Source organism: Ischnura elegans, chromosome 9 (assembly GCF_921293095.1).
Source record: "Ischnura elegans chromosome 9, ioIscEleg1.1, whole genome shotgun sequence".
Lineage (NCBI taxonomy): Eukaryota > Metazoa > Arthropoda > Insecta > Odonata > Coenagrionidae > Ischnura > Ischnura elegans.
This window is the reverse complement of record NC_060254.1, coordinates 63,351,521-63,373,355: the sequence shown is the minus strand read 5'-3', so window position 1 is coordinate 63,373,355 and position 21,835 is coordinate 63,351,521. Positions and strand designations below refer to the sequence as shown.

Genomic DNA, 21,835 nt, shown 5'->3' with positions numbered 1-21,835 from the left:
TTTAGCCCGTCAATTTTTTCAACAATGAAGTTTATCAAGCGACGCTGATTTAAACAAGAAAAAGTTTCACACCTGAACCGGTTTCGTCACTAAGAATGTTTACCTTAAACATATTTGTCGGTATTAATCACACCAATCGCTATTAGCAATCAGCACGTACAATCCCTCGGTATGCACGATCGTTTAATTACGCACTTTTATTTAGCAATTAGGTCGGCAGATGTGATTAATTTCAAACGAGCCCACGACTCTTTATGATTCTTTTTTATGACCTAAAACAATTCATTAAAAAACAAAAACAGTGTATAGAATTTACTTGTTATGTATGTTCAGCAAATTCGCTATATATATTTTGCTACCGCAAATGCCCGTAGTGAGAGCTACTGACCTACTTTCAACTACTGTCGGTCGGCCGAGGGAAAACAACCGTATATAAGCTTTAGGATTTTTTTGTAATTCTATTCGGATATCAGAGGAGTAGCATATTTGTACTGAAAGCATGTACCTTATAAACCGAAATCCTTGACATAATTTTCGAAGAAAACATTCAACCAGAAACATCCTCACTAAGTGCACAAAATAGTGCTGAGCATGAATAATTTTATAATTTTTAAAATTCTTGAATCGGAGAACACCGAAGAAAACAAAGAATATGAATAAAGTTTCTTCTCCTGACCTTCCTTATTATAACAACAATGTAATGTTTATGCTCTTGGAGTATAGGTCATAAAGAATGGCATTTTATGAACTCAAAAAACTTCATCGTTTTATGTTTCTAATAAAGCTATGAAAGCTTTATTAGAAACTAAAAGTGGAATTATGACGCTCAAATTAGGTTATTGACAATCATTAAACGCAACAAGTATTTTCAATTCGTACTCACGAATGATAAGCCTTAAAGAAAAAATATTTGCTTTCAATACATTTTCGCTGTGGAGGGATCTATCGTATGTGAGTGTGATTGTTTATCTTTGCAATAAAGTTAGAATCGGAAGTTCCTTTCGCAAACTCCACTGCCGTCTACTCTACAATGTGGCTCACCTTGAATTTCATAGGAGTGCATTTAAATTCACGGAAGTAAAATTGTTTCATCCGCAGTTTTGTCTGCTTAAGGACGGCTCTTGCGGCAGACTTTTCCTTCCTGCTCCTTGAATACTAATGAATCTCAGACGCCGCGAGTAAATCAAACATTGTTGACAGCTTATTTGACCATTTAGAGAAGAGATTGATCATCACGAACAACATTTTAAAGGTTATGGGGAAAATGGAAGAAAGCGCAGGAAGTAGGTACAAAAGATGGCGTAGAACAATGCTGCGTAGTTCTCGATATTGAACTATTCCACATGCACACATATGTCACTTAGGATTTCATGATAGCAATGGGATGTATACATCTATCCTATTCTCTCGCTTTCACAAGTTCCATGCTTTGCGCTGAAGACGAACTTTCTCTTATGTACTATAAATAAGCCATCACTAACATGAAGTATTTATATATACTCCGTGAGGATGAAATCAAACTTTTTTTGGAATGAGGCACACCTGTTTCGAAAACATTGCTTTCTATTTACACGTGGACCAAGTATATTTATTTACTTTTTTAGCTTTCCTAATCGAAGTTGAAGGTAAATTTCCGTAATTTTCCTCTTTAAAATCGGCACGAAGAAAAATATTTATTTTTCTTATTAATGTTAAAATAGCAAAGGCTCTCTTCGTTAACGGCCAACTTAATCGAAATAAGCTTAGCTGGGTTAAATGCAAAATGGGTTAAATACTGGGATAAATGATCGCATATTCGTTGATAGTATTCCAATACAATTTTCTCATCCCTCGAGCTTTGTATTAACTTGAGTATTTCTCCCTTACACGTACTTTTGCAGCTAAAACATCATGGTTCGAAGAAAAAATTCGTGTCATTCTGATAGTAATGATGACATTGGATTTGAAGTAAGGAATAATAATTCATGCTATATATATGAGAGAATTTAGCGAGAGAGATACACATTATCGTAGTCGAGACCATATCTTATTATAACTATAGAAATACTGAATGCCGAAATTGCTAAGGCTACTACCATAGCATTCAACAATTGAGTAAATCGTAATAGATTGCTATATTTCAAACTTTAAAATTATATCTTCTTATTGTGTGTTATATGCTACTGATATCAATACGCACCAACAGAAAACAAGAAAAATATTTAGAACTTTATTTTGCATTCGCTCCTCAAAGACTCGAAATAAATGCAAATATTATAAATAATAGCTCTTAAAGTATGAGGCATGCCACGGGATCAGAACTTAGTGCAATGGAAAGGCTATTCCTTGAGCTATTTCATTAAAAACTAAACTAGTCGTACATATTACTTGTCATCTAATATACGGAGCCCAACGTACGGAGCAAATACCCAAATGTACGGAGCCAGTTAGGGGATCGGGTTGGTGTGGTGGCTACAGTGTTGGCTTCCCACCCGGTGGGCCCGGTTTCAAATCCCAGCAGCGGCAGAGAATTTTAGAGACTGCCCGATACCTGCTTGAATGTTGCGTGGACGACATTTCAAGTGCAAAACTCCGTCTGTCGGATGGGACGTTAAGCCGTGGTCCCTTTGGTGCCTTTTGTTAAGAGCAGGCTAATGCCGACGCCGGGTTTCTCTCCACCCTTCCTCACCTACCCTTCCCTCATGGCGCAAATGACCTCAGCTGTCGGTCGCCTCCTCCAAATACCATACTATACGTAGCCAATTTTGAACAACAGGTTCCGTTATCGGCGGAAATATTGAGGGTATCAACATATTATGACCCTGAAAGCCAATGAAACTCCCTTTGTAGGATGTAGAGTCGCAGATTCACCAGTTATTTTTCCCAGAGGATCCAAAACCAAAACAAAATCCCCTTAATAGAAGCCGAATGTATTTAAAGAGAATTCAATGGCATTTCAACTAGGCTTCCCACGGTCACCACTCTAGCTTGCCTGTGAAATCAAAAATTAACGAAACCCTTTTTTCGTCCGTTTTCATTGCGGTCACTGTGACACTTCCGAGTTAATAAAAACTATTCTGATACAAGAATGAAAATATACTGCAAAATTACTGTTTAATGCATGCCTCTGAAAGTAGTACATCCAAAAGTATTCATTACAATTATTCCTGGCTTTGTTTTTAGAAATTCGGCCTCAGCTTACGCAACCTACGATGACAAAACATTTCGACGCCATAAAGGAATTATTTTTCAGTACTTGTATCAGAATTTCGATATTGGACCAGTTTTTGCCCATTAAAGGTGGTACCCTCAGCTACTTCTACATGAAGTTTGTTTAGGCTGCAATATGCAAATGTACTTAAATACATGCAAGTTCATATTTTATCTTTTACCGTTCTCTCGCTCTCCAATTGTTCATATTCATTGGCATTTTATTTTCTCCAAAACCAGGGAACCATGGCCTTCCTCTGTACGCATTTTCAAATAAACTTTTTAAGATAAAGAATGAAATAATAAAAGGTAGCACCTAAAAAAAGATTCCAGAATTCGAACTGCGAAAAATCATGCCCTGTTCTATTGGAAAAGTATCTGAGAGTAATAATTCTTTTCCTTCTGATAATTTTAAAAATATAGATAGCTACTTTTAGGGTTCATTCCCACATATTACTTATCCTGAGAGCAAATGTATGGTCCTTTGGCAAGTTTCCAAGTCTAACAAGCTGGCCAAAGACCTGATTGCAATACACTCCGTATATTACCTTGAAGGTTTTTAGAGGGCTAGGCCAAAGCTCTCCGCAAAGTAAGGAACTAACATGTTAACAACGTCTTTAGGGATGGAAGTATTTCTGCTTCCTAGGCCACCAACAATGTAGCATTCTAACACGCATTACATTATACAGGTACTGCAAAGTTTTCTATGGGTTTCTCTTCAACTGAATTTCAACCCTCAAAACCGATACCTAGCACCAATTCCTGGACCACTACACCCTCCCTTTTGCTACTATCATAGAAGCTTTCCTTTTACTTTGCGGCGTCAAAAGCAAACATTCAAATCTCTTGGAAATTTTCCCCGATTATTTTTACACACACAAGTCAAAACTTCGACCAGCAACGAATAAATTCCGACGCATATAAAGGAAAATAAAATCTGAAGCAACAACTTATTGAGTGTTTTCTTTTGTAAACATGAAAAGTCTTGAAAACCATGACATATGAGGTAGTTGATGAATTGCATCTCAACTTCACAAATAAAATTTATGCTGGGTGTATTAACAAATTATATCAACTGATCATACATCCACCTGATTAAAATTTCTAAAGAAAGATTTTATAGAAATTTTATTATTTCTAAACCAATGTTGAACGATCGTGTAAGTAAGCTTATTTTTTTCGAAGTCCTCAATTTTTCCCTGCTTCTATCATTAATAATTATTTAACTTTAAGATCAAAAAATGATAAAAGTATTTTTAGCCCTTAGAAAAAATTTTGTACTATAAACTCTCCCTGAAAAACGCTAGGAATATATACGTAGCTGTATCTGTTAATCTATGGGGATTTCATGACGTCTATTAAAATGACGCATGTATCGGAAATTCGAACTTTCATGACTTCTGACATTAACGAAATGACATTCATGAAGATATATCAAAACTACGAATGAGCCATTTTTTGCACTGGAATGAGATTTTTAATAACGGAAAAGCTTTTTCCAAATGAAAAAAGTGGACCTTTTCCAGCGTGGGTTAATTATGGCTTAGAGACGTGGGTGGAAATGATTTAAAGTCGAGATCTGTCATCAATGAAATATTTTTAAACACTGAACAATCCAAATTTTTATATGCATTCACCGTCATCCTTCCTCAATAAAAACGTTTTGTCGGCTACTCCTCACTATTTGGAACGAATATCGATTCTCATTCCTAAGAAAATCATCTTTACAATACTAATTAAGTTATATTCTATACATTCTATTTCTAACCGAGTAAAACTTTTTGAAAGATTATAAATAAAAAATCCTAAAAATAGTTACTTCCTACTCATACGGAAGTTATATTTGATCGTCTAAGTGCGGAGTCGTATTTTTAAAGAGGCCAAGACTTCATAGGATCACTTCGCCTGCGTTCGATTGCCGATTTCAAGGCTTTATCACTTGAATTTCATCAATCCATAAATGTTAAAGGTACATGAGATATTAAATATTAGGTGTCTAAATTGATCTTTTATTATTTTCCGGGGCATTCCTTAAAAAAGCTAATCAATTTAAGCAATTTGTCATTGATAAATCGATTACGGAAAGCTTTATTGAAAGGCATAATTACAAAAATTAACGCCAAACCTTTTATAATTCCAGAGATTATGCATTTTGCATCTTTATGCATGTTATCCGATCATGCATTTTAAAATGCCTGAAAATATAAAAAACACTCCAAAATAGGCAAGGCAATGAAAATACTCCAAAAACACTCCAAAATAGGCAAGGCAATGAAAATGGTCGAATGAGAAAAATAAATGATGTGACAATTTTCCTAAATATAGGAATAAAGCGGGTTAATAAAACACAAATCGAACTTTTTGAATTCCATCAGTATCTTGAAAGGGTACTGGGGCATTCCACCGGGTCAGTATCTCCAAATCCATCACGGCCGATGTTTCGATGAACGAGTTGTCCATCGTCATGAGGAAATCGTTATGCCCTAATGACGATGGACAACTCGTACATCAAAACGTCGGCCGAGATGGAGTTCGAGAAGCTGACCCGGTGGAATTACCGATTAACCTTCCACGATTCTATACGCCGGGAAAGCCTGCGATTATTATCCATTATTATATTTTAATTTTGGCTCGACCTTTTCGGTCGTTTGAGGCTAATCGGGGGCAAGCAAATATATAAGCGTAAGTGGAGTGTTCCTGGAGGGTTGAGAAAAATCTGCGACCCAATCGTTCTTATCTGGGTCCCATCCCCGCAACCCAAACTGTTATTCTTTCACCCACCCATCCATAGAGTGCTCACATGCTTCATAAAGAGGTAATCAACTAAAGAACAATTGAATTAAAGTAGTTAACAATGGTAGAACGGCCGGAACATTTCGCACCGAAATCAAAAATTGAAATCTATAATTCTTTTCTTAGTCTTACTGATGGTAAGGATAAATATTGAAAATCCACACTGATTTATTAAGTTTCCTAAGGAGAATATTAACTGCTTACAGATTTCAATAGCTCCGCTAAAAGTCAATGACAAAGCTATGGCTAGTTAATGAACTTGAATATTAGCTATCATGTAATTCAAAATTATAAACGAACAAGCCCGTAAAACCTTCTGATTTTGTTCTTTAATTCCAGAACGCCTTCGTGAAATAAAGTTACACAAACAAATTATAACAATCTTGAGCTCGATTGGTAATCAAGAAAGAAATGAGTCTTTCTATTGACCTCTTGATTCGATGGGCTTCTGGCCAGCACGTAGATTATCTCATTCAATGTGCTTGCTCAAGAAAGAGTAAAAATTTTGCCCCGCAGACATTATCCTTAGCCTGCCCCCAACTTGTGAGGCAATACTCGGCTTAGCCTTTCACTCACGCATTGCAACTTGAGAGAGTTGCTCAAATGTGGAAATTTTTTGTCACGCATCAGCAATTTTCCTGTGCAGGTGAATCGGTCGAAGTTTAAATACCACCTTAAGCGTACCCTTAAGACACAATCTTAACGTTTAGCTACCCATACCTATAATGCCTCATGGAAGACATCGTAGGCTATGTGACCATAAAAGGCATTCCGAAATCACACTAAGTATCCTTGAAAATTTTTCCACGCTGACCATATTGTTCCAACTTAAAGGAAAAATGATTTTGAGAACTTTTATCCTTCCGTGGGCAACCGTGAAAGAACGACTATGGGCAAAGTTTAAATGTACTCTGATTTGCAGTTTTTCTTTCTTTTGGTTACTCTAATTAAATTTGCTACAATTCCTACCCCTAATTGGTAGCTTAATGGTGCGATAGAATTACCACAAACAATTTTTTAAAAGACGAATAGAATGAATTTGGCTACCTGGCTGGTCACAATTATATATTTTGTTAATTTATGTGTAGATTAAAGAAATAAACCACGGAAACGAAGGCATTACGCGGTCCCAAGCAAATTCAGTAAGAACCCGATAATTCCGATACAGGAAAATGTATGCACATTCTTACTGGCTAACGAACTGTGCACTAATTTTAGGAATTGTGGTTCCAGTATCTATAGAGGCAAATTATTTTTCCTCAGAGGATTTTTTTTTCAGTTTAACGTGCTCATCAAATGTGAATAGGGGCTGAGTTTCAAGAATGACCTGGTTCATTTTACGATTTCCATAAGGACAGCAAATACACATCAAAGATGTAAAATATAATGGGTACCCACTGTAAATAGTAGCGTAACCATAACAATGTTTTATAAAACTACTAGAGGGCATATTAATCAATAAAAAGAAAGAGAACTTCTTACATTATTGATTGCATACGAAGCGGAAACATGCATGAACAGGTTAAGACGAACGAAAGGAGAACAAAAACGGTGATTAAGAAATTTGAATCGCTACAAATCACTACGAAACAAATTCCAGTTATACGAAATCTACTTGACGAGCTCTCGCTTATTCAGGATATTAACTAATCCGGCGGTTTAAGAGTTCGCTAGTGACAGTAGATCTCACCCTGTTGTCTTTCTTTAAGGACCCTGATGTGAAGTTTCTTTTTCGTCGCCATCAGATTATTTCCAAGTAAAGTCTTACATATGCCTGCTTTGACAGAAAAATTATCGAGATGACAGTATGATAGGAAGACAACTTTTACTATTATAAATGATGGAAAAATGATGGAAAAAACTTAGCACGAATGGAGTCAATTGATATTCATTCAAAAAGTACAACGAAAGAGAGAAAAAGGTATGAATGCAGCATTTAGCTGACTTAGCCGTAAAATTTAATCGTGATTGAAGAAGCAAATAATTAATTGCAGCCTTTACTCCAGCACCGGAATGTGAATTAAATTATTTAATATTAAACTATTTAAAATTATATCAGCTTCCATTATTTTTAATTTGAAAAAAAACATTGATATACCAGAAATTATTGCAGTAGTATTCAATGTTTCCTCTGATTTACAGCTTAAAAGGACTTACAGAAAGGCACTATGTTGATTTATGAGTTGATAATGCCTCCCTCGACCGTTTTATGTTGCATAGTTTGTGCTCATTTACCTCTAAACAAACCCTTTACGGCACAGCAATATTTGCCGAGAGTTATGGCTCATAAATGATAGACTCTTGGTCATTCCATGCGAGCGCTATAGAGTGTTTCCCTATCTACAGGGAGTCATGCAGAACAAAACCGGGAGGCAAGAGGAACATTAATGCGCTCAAAAGTCGTTATGCCTCCATATATAGAAGTAAATTTTCTCTTACTTCAGATACCTTAGTTATGGGGTGATCACATCATAACAGGTTACATCAATTCTTATTAGTATATATTTTGAGGCGAATTATTTTTTCTCTGTGGAATTTTCGCACAATTGTGCATTGCGGGTGACTCCCGTAAAGTTATCACCGTGGCTACTCCCGGTATACTTAAATTCTTATAAGTATATATTTTGATGCCTTCGATATTTTTTATAATTTTCTCTTTCTTCAGGTACTTTAGTTATGGGGTGATCATATCATAATAAGTTACATCAATTCTTATAAGTATATATTTTGATGCATTCGATATTTTTTTATAATTTTCTCGCGCGTTCCACCGCTAATGGCACTATCAGGGGATTACGATAACCTTTTCGTACACGCTAGAAGCAGATAATTGTCGTTTTTTGTGAATACTGTTTTTATATTAGGAAACATCTAAAAATTAAAAAATATATATTAAGGTAAAGAAATTAAATACGCTGAAAAACAGTATTTCAAAATATATAAAAATAATTCATTCTTAAAACTTATTTAAATTGTCACCAGAAAATGAAGAAAAAACAGAATTACAAAAAGTCTATTAAATTCATTCTAATATGTATATTACCTACTTCCACGAGGTGAAGTTTGAAGCTGAGAAATATATGCTGTGAGATATTTCATTAGTATTTCCATAGTTACGTGACACCAATGATAAATAGTGGTGTTTCTAAATTAGTACTATTTTTTATACACTGCCTTCTTCCAATTGTCACTTCAAATGATATACCATCGGGAAAAAACAGTGTTTTCAACAAAAATGCATTCAAAACCGGCTTGTACGCTTCTCACTGGATTGTCTTCATGTTCTTAGTATGACATTCCAATTAGCTGTCATCTCATAACTCAAAAACCACACATCACGAGCCCCGCCCTCCTCTCAAGAAATGACAGTCAGCTAAGTGTGACGGTTGCTACCTACCTTGTAACTCAGCCTCGTTGATTATTTTTAACGCAAGGTCGATCATAGCAAGGGAAAATATATCCAGTTTTGCTACGTTTCGACAATAAATTTTTAATTATGGTACGTACATATCACTAGGGGCAGAGATGAATTTACTCGCGAAAGAAAGGAATCTATAGCACACCTTATTATATTAAAAGCTCTCATAAACTTAACTGCGATACATATTTATTCCATTTGGCAGCAAGAAGTTACATATATTTAGAGAAGTACATTGGCATAAACCAAAGAAACTCTTTTATAAAAATTTATTTGAGCTTTTCAAGATACTGCGTGAAAGAAGTAACTTCGTACGCAGTCACAAGCACGGGTGAAAAGTTATATATATTAAGGATACAATTCAGCTTGAAGAAATGACTTTTTCAAAGTGAACTTCATCCTTGGTGTATATTTAATTTGGGCAATTGATACTTTGGAAACCGAGCTTGAATTTATTCCCAAATAAAACCTTTCTCAGTGGGACGTATTTTTTTCACGTAACATTTTTTCACAATCACTCCCACTCATCTCATCTTTTTTTCATAAATTATTGCTTGATTAAAACTTGAGCCGTTATCTTCAAATTTAGAGACTTTATGGAATAGACCCTTAGTCGACATTTGACTAATCTCAAATTTGAAAATCTTATGTCTGTATACTCAGGCAATCCGTTACAAAATTTTCTATACACCGAGGCGTATGATAACCGCAGTCAGCTCTGTATACCCTGAAAATTTCTAGATAAGAGCTCCTAAAATAACTAATACGTCACGAAAAAATACAAAATACGACCGGTCAAGTGGGAGTGATGCGTCCCCTTAGGCTAGTCTAATCGCACGATACTTAAGGGAACACGTGATCAAGTACGCTGGCCGGTAAATGGCATAAAATGTTACCTATCAGGGTAACTGGATAAATATGAAAGCTCAAAAACGGAATCGCCATTTTATATTCTATGTAGCTTTTTGGATTAAACATACAGTTCCCTGTGTAATTCGTAGGGAATATTTGATACTTAAATTAATGAAAGCACTTATTCAAGGCATTACCTCGACGATGGCATTATGTGCCGATGTCTGGGTAGGTAGAAATAAAGAAGTGTGGGAATAGACAAGTGTTTTCATTGTGGTAAATATATGGTTATGCTGACATTATACGCCATTCCAATAAAATATTGATCCTCACCCACTTATACAGTGATTTGATCTGAAGGTAGATTTGGATAGGTGAGGAAAGAGCTCATCCAAGACCAAACCACACGAGATAGAATTTCAAAAATCAGGTTGAGGAGTCCAAATCCATTTTCTGGGGCACCTTGCACTACGAAGATTTTTGTGAGGGGTGCTCGAAGGCTACACCCTGGATTTCAACCCGGACCCTTTCGATGATTGCTTCCTAGCGCTCTGTCCACTGGTCCAACACGCTATCCATTAATAATTAGATGCATCAAATGGGGAGCAAGGGACCCGGGCCCTGGGCCACCAACCAACCCAGGGCCATCAACCAAGCAAGAGCCTACTTCTAATATAGAGGCAAATCTCGCAAAATAGGAAAACCCATCATATACGACGGGATTCGAAGTAAAGTAGTTTTTTTTTGCTCTGATGAGCATTGAGTCGGACATACTCTGTGAATTGGATTTCAGTGGCATCATCGTCGATTTTACAGCACGAAAAATCAAGGAAGTTCCTGGATTGTAATGCATTAGTTATATATTTATACATTGTAAATGAATTTGCTGAAAATTGTGTTACTTCATTCCTGTTAATACGTGACAAATTGAAACAGCTCGAAATGGTGGGTCTCCCGCCAAAATGGTCCCAGGTCCACCCACATTCTGAATAATATATTGCTCAAATATTTCGACCCTCCACCACAAATTGTGATCAGAATTGTTATAACAAGGTTTGGGCATCAACCCACGACAGCGTTAAATGTGAATGGAAAAACCTTCACGTTTTCATCCGTCTCTAAAATGCGGCCAGTTACGTCGAGACTTTCTCCTTCATTGTTATCTGACGAAGATAGAATTACTAATATCCACAATAAGGTAAAGAAAGTTTAAGAAGCAAGGATTTCAAAACGGGAAGATCCCATTGTGACTGTAAAAGGTAAAGCGACTAGTCTTCCGACTACTATATCAAGCTGAAAGCTAGTAAAAAAAAAAACTAGCACCGTACCGATTATGAAATCACTTTGCTCAGCGAGTGCTCGTATGACAGCGACCATGCTGCTGCACAACTCCAGTTAACCGGAACTCCATAATTATTTTGCTCGATAAGTTATGATGTGATACGAATTTATTTAAAAAGGTCATTCACCTAAGCCTTGCTTACGCATCCGAGAGATTGCGTAGAGCAAACTGCCAAGCCTAAAGGCACACACAGGTCAAAAATAATCGGTATTTGAACGACCTTTCAAAATAATGAGATCGAATATGTTTAAGGAACCATAAATTATCAGAATCAAAATAGAAAAATTTCTTGGAAATATTTCGTTTTACTTCAGAGTTATTTATTCAACCATTATCGAAAATTATGAAGGCTGCATAATAAATTAGGCCACAACTCAATTCGACTTTTCCTTTGAAAACCTACGGTAGTGCATATTGCCACCTTTAATAGTTTATCCAGATTTAGGTTAAAGAAAAATAAATGTGTTATTCAAAGCCATATCGTATCAATTTACGTTAAGGAACAGCAATAAGAAGACGATATTCAATATAAACATTAATCACTTTACTGTTGCAACCTAGGTATTGATTTCAATGTATGTCAATGGATAACAATCATTGAAAGGAATAATGAGTTACTCCTTTACCGGAAGGTTTTATCCAAGTTGCACGAAACGGAGGAAGTACTGAACTAAATAATATATTTTAAATTAAATAAATCGATACTTTTTTACTAGTTAGGAATTTATGTAATAAATATTTCAAATTTTTATTTGTGTGACCAGAGTAAGGATTAGTTTGACCGCAATATTAGTTCAAAATACCAAGGATGATAAGAATTTCGTGGTATTTCTCTAGATTTATTAAACACAATGTGTTTCTACTCTTCAATTTATCTTCAGCAGAATGTGGCTTCGTGAGTCACAAAAATAGTAGCATTTACATGAGTCAGTAAATACTATTTGCTTTTTCTTCATCTGTCTTTCATCGTTATCTATGCAATCTATTAAACAGAATCCATTTGTTTTTAATTCATTAGTATTATAGAACTTTGCCCTAGTATACAGACAGTCCCACAGGTCGTGTGCCATTTTTGACTTCTAATTTTAGTAACTTCGCATCGAACAAAGTTCATGAAAATTGGCATACTTATGGGAAAAGGTCCTGCACTTTGTTGAGTGTAAGCAAAGCATTTTACAATTTTGACCTTTTGACCTCACAATGTGGGTCCAAACCAAACATTTGATTTTGCCTTATGGGGTTTCAATGTTAAAAAGTCGAGATAGAAAAAAGTCTGAATTTCATTGACCAACAATTCTTAGGTTTTCGGACACGAGAAAACCGAACATAACACTTTTATTCATGAAAATTCAACCGTTTTCCTAGTAAGATTACAGTCAAGATCATAAGGCATGCAAAAAGAATATCATACCAACAACGGTGTCGATCAATGGGTTTTAAAGGGTGCCCATTGGGCACTGCCCAAGTCAATGGTGTTGTCCTTATACCCGAAATGTATAAAGTACCAGCACTTCAACTACTTTCTCCTAACTTGTATTATTTTTATTATCAACCAAAGGCCCATAAAATGCCTTCATATCATTAAAAAGTGGTCCAGAATATTTGTTGCACGCATGAGCTATAGCTTTTGAAGACTCTCATTTACGTGACGATTTAAACTTTTTTTAATATTCCTGCCTCGGCATCTATGTTGTACCCCAGGGGCCCCTTCAGAAGCATAGAATGCTGGGGAATATCATCTAGTTGAAAAATTCACGTGATACAGGGAAAATAAAAATTCTAAGAGTGAATGCGTGACGCTAAAACTACATTCTATGCTAACAGTTTAGTTCTATTCAACTAGTACCACCGCGGTGGAATGGATAGTATATTTTTCCAGTCAACTACTCGTCGCTATACTTGGAAAATATATATTTATCCGCTTTAAATTAATATGAATAATTTCGTTGCTCTGAGTCCAAAAAAGCTCGCTATACTGAGAGTAAATCAGTGAAGGTACAATAAATACTTCCAAGTGGATCGTAAGTCATGCGAAGATAATGCCAAAGCATGTAGACTTTTCCCAATTTGCCGATTTAAGGCGAAGTGGGTTGGTTGCATAGGAATGAATGGCTTTGCGACAGGAAACCACGAAGGGGAAAATATTTATCCTATCGGTAATTTGCTCCGTTGTTCCACTAGAAACTGAAAAAATATTAAAATTCAATAGCTAATACGCGTAATCAGAAAAAATAAATATATGGTATTTCATTGGGTTATAGGGGAGACAATTTGAAGCATTGTTTGTTGCATTGCAACTCTTTAGTTACAAAATGTTTGCGTTGCCATGGCTCAGTAACTAAGGAGTTGCGACCCCATGTTTACAGGACAAAATATGCTTAATTTTGTCGCCCCTACCACCTCCTGAAGTATTGTAGATTCCTCTTAACACACCCTGTATATACGAACATGTATGAATCCTCGTTTGTAACCTATCGCACCTTTGAGGACAAATCTCTCCTTCGATGACTTAGTGGTGGAAACGTAATGTATGCTGATGAATAAATCAGGGCGTAAAAGAGTTGAAATCGTTCCCCTTCACGATAAATCAATTTCAACCACGCCGCAAGCCACAGGAGCAATACCGTTATGCTTTCAACCGCCTCCGTGGAGTTTTGTCGCCGGGATATGATTCTCACCGCAAAGTTCCTCTTCGTCTTCCATTGTTTACCGATTGATCGAGGGTCTCAGACGGTGGAGACTTACTAATCCTTTTAGTGGGTTAGATTACGCCTCCATAAATACATATCATAGGATGAACGGTATACCATCGTTTACTTTTCCCTTGTCCTTAAAGCTTGCCAATTCTTTAAACTTTCGTCAGGCACAACATTGGAATTGCTGAGTTCAGGCAGGGGCGCAGCTAGGAATTAAGGCTGGGGGGGTTAGGTGCAACTAATACCGGGGTGTGTGGGGGTATGGAATACCCACCAGGATATGCGGTAGATGCGAGATTAATAAATTGGGGAATCTTAAAGATAAATGGTTCAAAATGGTGTTTTACGGCTTTCTGAAGGATATTTTATTAATCCTTACACTATTCTATCAGTAATATCAGTCCAATTAAGTAAAATGGATTAAAATTAAAAATTTCTCTGAGCTCTTAGCAAGGCCCACCTTTAAAGTTTAAAGCATCATTATTATTGCAGTCTAACACTTCAATGATGTCTTGCGTGCTATGCATATTCAGCGTTACACGCCGTCATACGGCCCTAGACGGATCCAGCAAGGCGTAATTTAACGTGCTCTTTAGGTTCTTAGGAATTATTATATATAGCGTATTTTAGCATTGAATTCTGTAAGATCAGTTCTTTTTATTTTGCTAACTTACTTAGCTAATGATGCTCCTATTTTGCTTTAGCGTACGAATATTTCGTTTAACTATGCTAAATAATCCGTCATTGATCTGTCGGCATAGTTGCAAAAAGAGAAAAGCTGCAAAGAGCGTGCCAAAACAAACAAATACAATGAGCACAAAGGGCCTATGTTGCCTATTGGCGCGAAGACATGAAAAAACTATCGCGCTGAGCCTGTCATATCCATTGCGCCCGACGAAAGGTTAAGAGGTCGCATACCTCTCGCTCGGCCAGCATTCCGTCTTTTGTATTGACGTATTAATCGCTTAAAATCTATACTATTACATAATTTTTAAATTTGTAATTCCACATAAATTTAATACTGTACGACCATCCAAGACTTGGATGCAAATGTACCAGATGTTGACATGTCATGTCGAAGCCTAGCTCGTACAGCATTGAATTTATGGGGAATTACAAGGTTTTTTTACATTTCATTATGTTAAGTCGATTCCATGAAGTCACGCCCAACACAACGAATTATGCATTCAATTTGAAAATTTTAGGGCATCAAGATTAGATAGGAATCAACATTTCCTCCATCTTAAATATGAACATTTATCTCAATATTTTCTCAGCTATTTTTTACAGTTGAGAAATAGTCTAATGGTGGCACTGTTCTACTTCATAAGATCTAAAAGTTCAAGGTGATAATTTCAACTTATTTAAATTCAATTCCGAAGTTCCTGATGATATTTTCATTCCAATGTGAGAATTAATGTTCAGTTCGCCTGATGGTGAAGAACTTACTAGAAACCAAAGTCGAAGAATAGTTCTGCATTAACCATATATCGATGGTATCGCAACAAAAAGGCGTATCAAAGACCTCGCCTTTACGATGCCAACATAACGTTTTCACGGCATAAAATCAGGTGTTAATGTTTCTCAAAATATCCCAATCAACGACTAAACTTCGTTTACACTAAGGATGAAGTTTTCCATGAAGAAATATCCATCCGGGTTCCAATCCCAGCTAAGTCACCATCATAATCCTTGGTGTATATTACTTTGCACCCATGCGCGTGAATTTTTATAAAGTCACCTCTGTCATGCAGTAGTTTGACTGAATTTCATTTCCAAATCATATTTTAAAGATTCGATGAATCCCTAGTAAGTATAAATCCCTAGTAACTATATGAAAATACCTCATTATTTCAAAATTAAAACAAACCAGACATAATGAAAGCGGCGTATTCATATTTCATCCTTCACCCACAAGACAACGTTCCAAGAAAACTTTCATGGCATGCTTCGACGCTCAGAGAATTTAAAAATATGCAAAATTATACGTTAACGAGTATCCAGTAATTTCTTTAGGAAGTTTTTCAGCGATGCGCTTAATATCCATAGAATCAATACATAATAAAGGGCTACCTTCAAGACCTGTTTTGGAAAGAAATTCTCCCATAAGAACCATGAAAATCAAAGAAAATACACATATACTCAGGCGTATTCATTCCTTTGTTAGATATTCTGGTGTAGATGTTTTATTGTGGAATTGCACGTTAGGCGAAGAAGTGGGACAGTTTTAATGGAGGAAACTAAAATTTAAATATTTTAGCGACGCTTAAGCAAGCGTAATTTAAAATAGGCCACTATAAGTACATCATAACTGAGAAGTAAAGTGGATACTTAATCATTTTTATGCCCGAATTCAAAGGATTAAGGTCCCTGAATTTTGATGGTATTTTTTAGTATTTTTATACGATTTAGACTTTTTTAACGATTTATAATGCCATTAGATGGGTATGAGTACTAAATTTCTCCTCTCCTTAGGAGACTGTCGGATTATACCGGTAATTGAAGTGTGGATGATGATATCATAAGGGCACCATGGAATAGGAGCTGAAAGCGCTTGCCACGCACGTCAATCTAAGAGGCACGCTATGTTTTCAAACTGATTATTCACACCTGATGCTTACAAACAAGTTCAAAACCTTGGCATTGACCTATGGTAAAACAGATAAGTAGGCGGAAAAGAATGTATTTTAAACGAATTCCTAATCAATGACAAAACATATTTGGTCTAGTACATTTTTCACTTTCAAGTTGTAATCTTGACCTTTAAAAAAAATAATTTACGATAAAATTCGTTCTAATTGCGTTCTTCATATTATTTATGTGTCTGTTCCCGTTGAGTTCCAGCTTAAGAATACAGCGGCACCTAATTTTAATATCATATTTTACATGATTAGAAATTTAAAATATATTTAGCTTTCATTCATCAAAAACAATTGCCTAATGGGAGGGCAATTGTAAAATCATTATCTTTCAAAATAATATAAAACAATTGTGACGCTTGGATGGTGATGAACTCAATAGAACAAGAGTATTTTACTAAAAATGTAGAACGGCTAGTCGATGAAACAACAGCGTATGAGAAAAATTAAATAAACACTTAGCTTTCTGTGAGATTTAAGAGTCGGGACCTATTTTCTCGAGAAAAAACTCAACAGATCTTCGTTTAGATATTCATGCGAAACAGGGCGTGGCAAAACATAATGAATGACGCAGGCCTTTTTCTCGCTATCGATTACACGTATCGAGTCCAAGATTCCATTTTTTTTTCTTCGGCCACCGATTAGTAATATGACGAAGCTTAACCCAACAAGTTCTTTCCGGTACAAATATTTCATCGAAAATAAACGTGAGTCAGATACTCTGATTGACAGCTATGGATGCAAAACAGATTTTTTATGAACTGACTCTCCTTCAGTTATGGTCGATATCCAAGGACCTTTTGGAAACTGATACGCCTTGGACTTCGAGAGATGTATCAGCATAAGAGTTATTATAGCTTCCTCGACAGTTTCGAAGAATAATCGATTAGTATTGGACCGAGGATATTCTTTTCCTTTTCTTTCATCGAAGAAAGATAGCTATCGCATTCCCTCTCGAAACTGCTTCCGGAAACAAAAAAACAACGAAATTTGAAAGTCCACTTAATCGAGAGGAGTAAAACCAAAAGCATGTTGCGGGTGATATATCGGTTCACGGCTAAAGGCTGCATATTTATTTACGATGATGTTACAGTTAAATCAATAAAAATATCAAAATAAGTAGTTATGCCTCCATTTCAAGATTGTTTACGGGCAATAGATTTTGCAATCGTTTAATAATTACTTCCAAAAGATATTTCATGTCATTTATTCGATATCATCATCGTCCAATCATACCAATTTTGGTTGTAATAGTAATTTATTTTCGAGAAATGGATGAATATTACAATTACAATAAAAACATAAGAGTTTTTACAAATGACGAGTAATGAGTTTTAATGCTATAGTAGCTGTCCATAATTGAATTTGCCTAATGAGATACATCTCCTCACGAAAGTATTTTTTTGTTTATGGTCAGTTAAATATTTTAATCGATTGAATGGAAAGCAATAATATCTTTTTATTAGTAATTGACATACTTAACAAATACCTATAAATTAGTAGAAGAAAATCACACCATACATTATATCCATATGGGGACAATAAACTTTAAACTTTATCTCCCAAGGGCATGTCATGTTTTTATTCGATACTGGCAGACCAACCGGCGTTTCCAAAATAGTATACTTCGAAATGTTCCTCGACGAGGTAAATAACATAAAAATACCCCAGGTTGGGAAGAATCACAGGTCACAAAAAAGATATAAAAAACAGTCACAGTACTAAATTTTCGGTGGCGCATTACCACCTTCCTCAGAGTTAGGTAGGAGACAGTTCGTTCGATCATCATCGTTCAATGAAACCAATTTTAGTAGTAATAATAATTTATCGAGAAATGGAAATATACATTCGTTAAGAGAGATTTTATTGGCTAGGTCAGTTGGATTTAATAAAAGCTGTGATTAAAACCAATATGAGACCCCAACATCAATAATATTTTTTTATTCTTTTACTATCATACTCATGCAATATTCCCCAAAATAAAATGTTGCCAGTAACAAACTTACAAAAATTCAGTACAAGACATATTGTGAATTATACAACGGAAGAAATACCGGATCACATAAAATTCCTCATGATCGTTGAAGAGCGTGCGGAGGACTCGATTTCCACATTTCAAGAATATTGAGGTGGAATTTTTGTATTATTTTTACTCATTAAAATCTGCATCTTTTTTTTTTGCTGCTCAACCAAAATGGTCAGTAAATAATTTAGCATGTGGCCTTAATCTTTACAAAGCTATGAAATAAATGCACCCATCTCTCTGTTTCGGAAGGCCATGAAAAAAATATTTGCTGCTCTAAAATTGAAAATAAAAAAAAACATGGCACCTTCTAAACTAAACCCCAACATTAAGTTCCGCAGTCTTAAGTTTTACATCAAGTGTAGCATTTCTCGAATGACTTTTTCCTCTCGACTCTAGAGACAGCCCATCACTTTTGAATTATTACCGATGAACCTTACCATGTGATTTTTTCCTCATCAGGAGAGGTAGCGAGATAGCGAATGTCATTACGGATTTCGTGGAAATAATTTCGAAGGGACTTGCAATCGCCTGTATCCGGAATGGAATGGATTGGCCAAATTCCATAAAAAAAAAGTTTCGAGAAAAACTTGGCCTTGAAGTGAGCTGGAACGATGAAATGAGCGAAATGTTGTAATTTCCAGCTCATTCTAAGCAATTCTAGGCCAGCAAATTTCTGCACATTTCTTGAGAAATAGTTATCTGAGCAACTTCACTGAAATCTGTGTTTTAATACACAAATGAAAAAGTACATCATTGCGTAGTTTGAACGAGATAGCCAGCCTCCTGTCTTGTTTATAAAAACCGAGGGTATTAGTAAATGTTTTAGTGGTTCCTGATATAACTCACACGTATTTCATTTAATCAGCTATTAAATGGTTATTTAGGTGATGTACTCGTCCATCCGATGGACTTTTATAATAACTTTGAGCTAAAATGTAGTGATGAACAGGGTATTCCATGGTAGTTGACGCAAACACAGCACTTCTCTTCATTTCACTTAAATTCCAAGACAATTTTATTTGTTCTTTCAGAACCCAACAGCCATTAATAACTATTAAATTCATTGTCAGCCACATCTATTAATCCATCAGCTTCTAATTAAGGAAATACAATAGGGAAGGTATTATCAAACTTACAAAATGTTGTAATTTCAGTTTATTCTCAATTTATGGTATCATTATTTTTAATCAATGAATTTATGTTGGCTTTAAAATCAATCAGTAGTCAAATTGAAGTTAATTTTAATCCTGCCCCGACATTATTCAATACTTTCATTTAAAAACTTTTGCTGATAGCTCAAATAATTTTTTTCAAAAGTATTGCCAAAGACCTCGACAATCCAATCGATAAATTAATTCTTGCGAGATATTTACGTGGATCTCTGAATCGTGATATAACTGAGGACAAGATGGCATATCACTGTTTTTACGCTGAAAATACTCAATTAATTTCCTCCAATACCGCTATTCCACATTTACTCTCCAGTGATGATTTCCTCCTGCAATCAATTATTATTTTTTGACGAATTCTGTGAGCCATCAGTTGAAATACTCAATGAAATTAATGAAATTTTTCCGGACAAGGATAAAACATACCTCACTATGACTACGGCACGATTTAAGAATTATCATACATTCCTGAATGGCAAATAATGATACTCTAAATCCTCGTTGCCCTATAATGTCCCTATTATCTCTTGTTAGATGGTTATTTCAAAGGCTTACAGAACGCTGACCGTTTAAAATTTACAAATTTACATCCCCAAAAGTTGTCACAGCTGGTACCCCAAAACTGTCGCGACATTTCAGAGGTATCAGCTGTGACATGTCGTGGCTACCATGTCACGAAGCTTTGATTTATTTTTCTGTCTACCTGTGGTTTCGTAAATTTTTGGCCCTTTCCGAACATTGCACCACAGACTGAAGGAATTGGGCACGAATATTACAAAAGAGATCCCCAAGTAGGGCTCTAGATGTGCTGTCACCCATCGCGCATTTAAATGGGTTTACAAACATTGCCACTCGCGTCGCTGACGGGCGAAGCGATTCGAATTTCACGAATAAGTTGGCTATAATCAGGGCTGTTCATCAAAATTCAAAATTTATATATTCTTGATGATATATTCTATTCAACTCATAGCTTTTCACTGCTATTATCGCAATTGAAAATACTTTACTCCATAATCTATGTGGTGCAATGTTCGGAAAGGGCCAAAAATTTACGAAACCACGGGTAGACAGAAAAATAAATCAAAGCTTCGTGACATGGTACTATAGGTCAACTTCTAACTCCCGACCACTCCCTTACTCATACAAATGTTTGGAGTGAACGAGACATTTGGTTGAGTAATGTGAAAAATAATTAATAAACGTGTTTATAATATTTATCATGGCAACCGATTAGCCTGGTAAATAGAGTATTTTATTACGCGTGGGGGGCCCGTGTTCAATACCTTGTGCAGGCACACTCCGCTTTTTTTTATTTATTTTGAGGAAACCTTCATTGAACTTCTAATTTTATGAATTCCAATGAGAACAACGGTTTTCTGGTTGGAAAATCTTTCATCGGCGCACGCTACATCGGATTAACTGAGCGTTTGATCTTAGTTGTTTTATCGAACTGGTGGGTGCCATGTTGACAGTATTTATCGAAATTAATTTAAAAAACTTGTTTGGTAAAAGTGGCAGAAATATTCAATGCTTATATTCTTATATGAATACAAATTACGATTAGTTCGATAAGAAACTGTTATTTCTAACTATAGTTTTTGCAGTGCTTACTCGCTTTATGTAATGCTTCATCAATTAAAATGTAGTTAACTTTAGTTCATTGCATTTAATAAATTCGTTATCGTATGATATTAAGTATAAATTGAGTGTT

General features: G+C 35.6%; 1 long non-coding RNA gene across 1 annotated transcript in view; it reads left to right on the top strand.

Moving 5' to 3' along the window:
- LOC124165575 overlaps positions 1-21,835 on the top strand; it is a 29,401-nt gene that overhangs the window by 1,461 nt on the left and 6,105 nt on the right. The gene's annotated exons all lie outside the window — the stretch shown is intronic.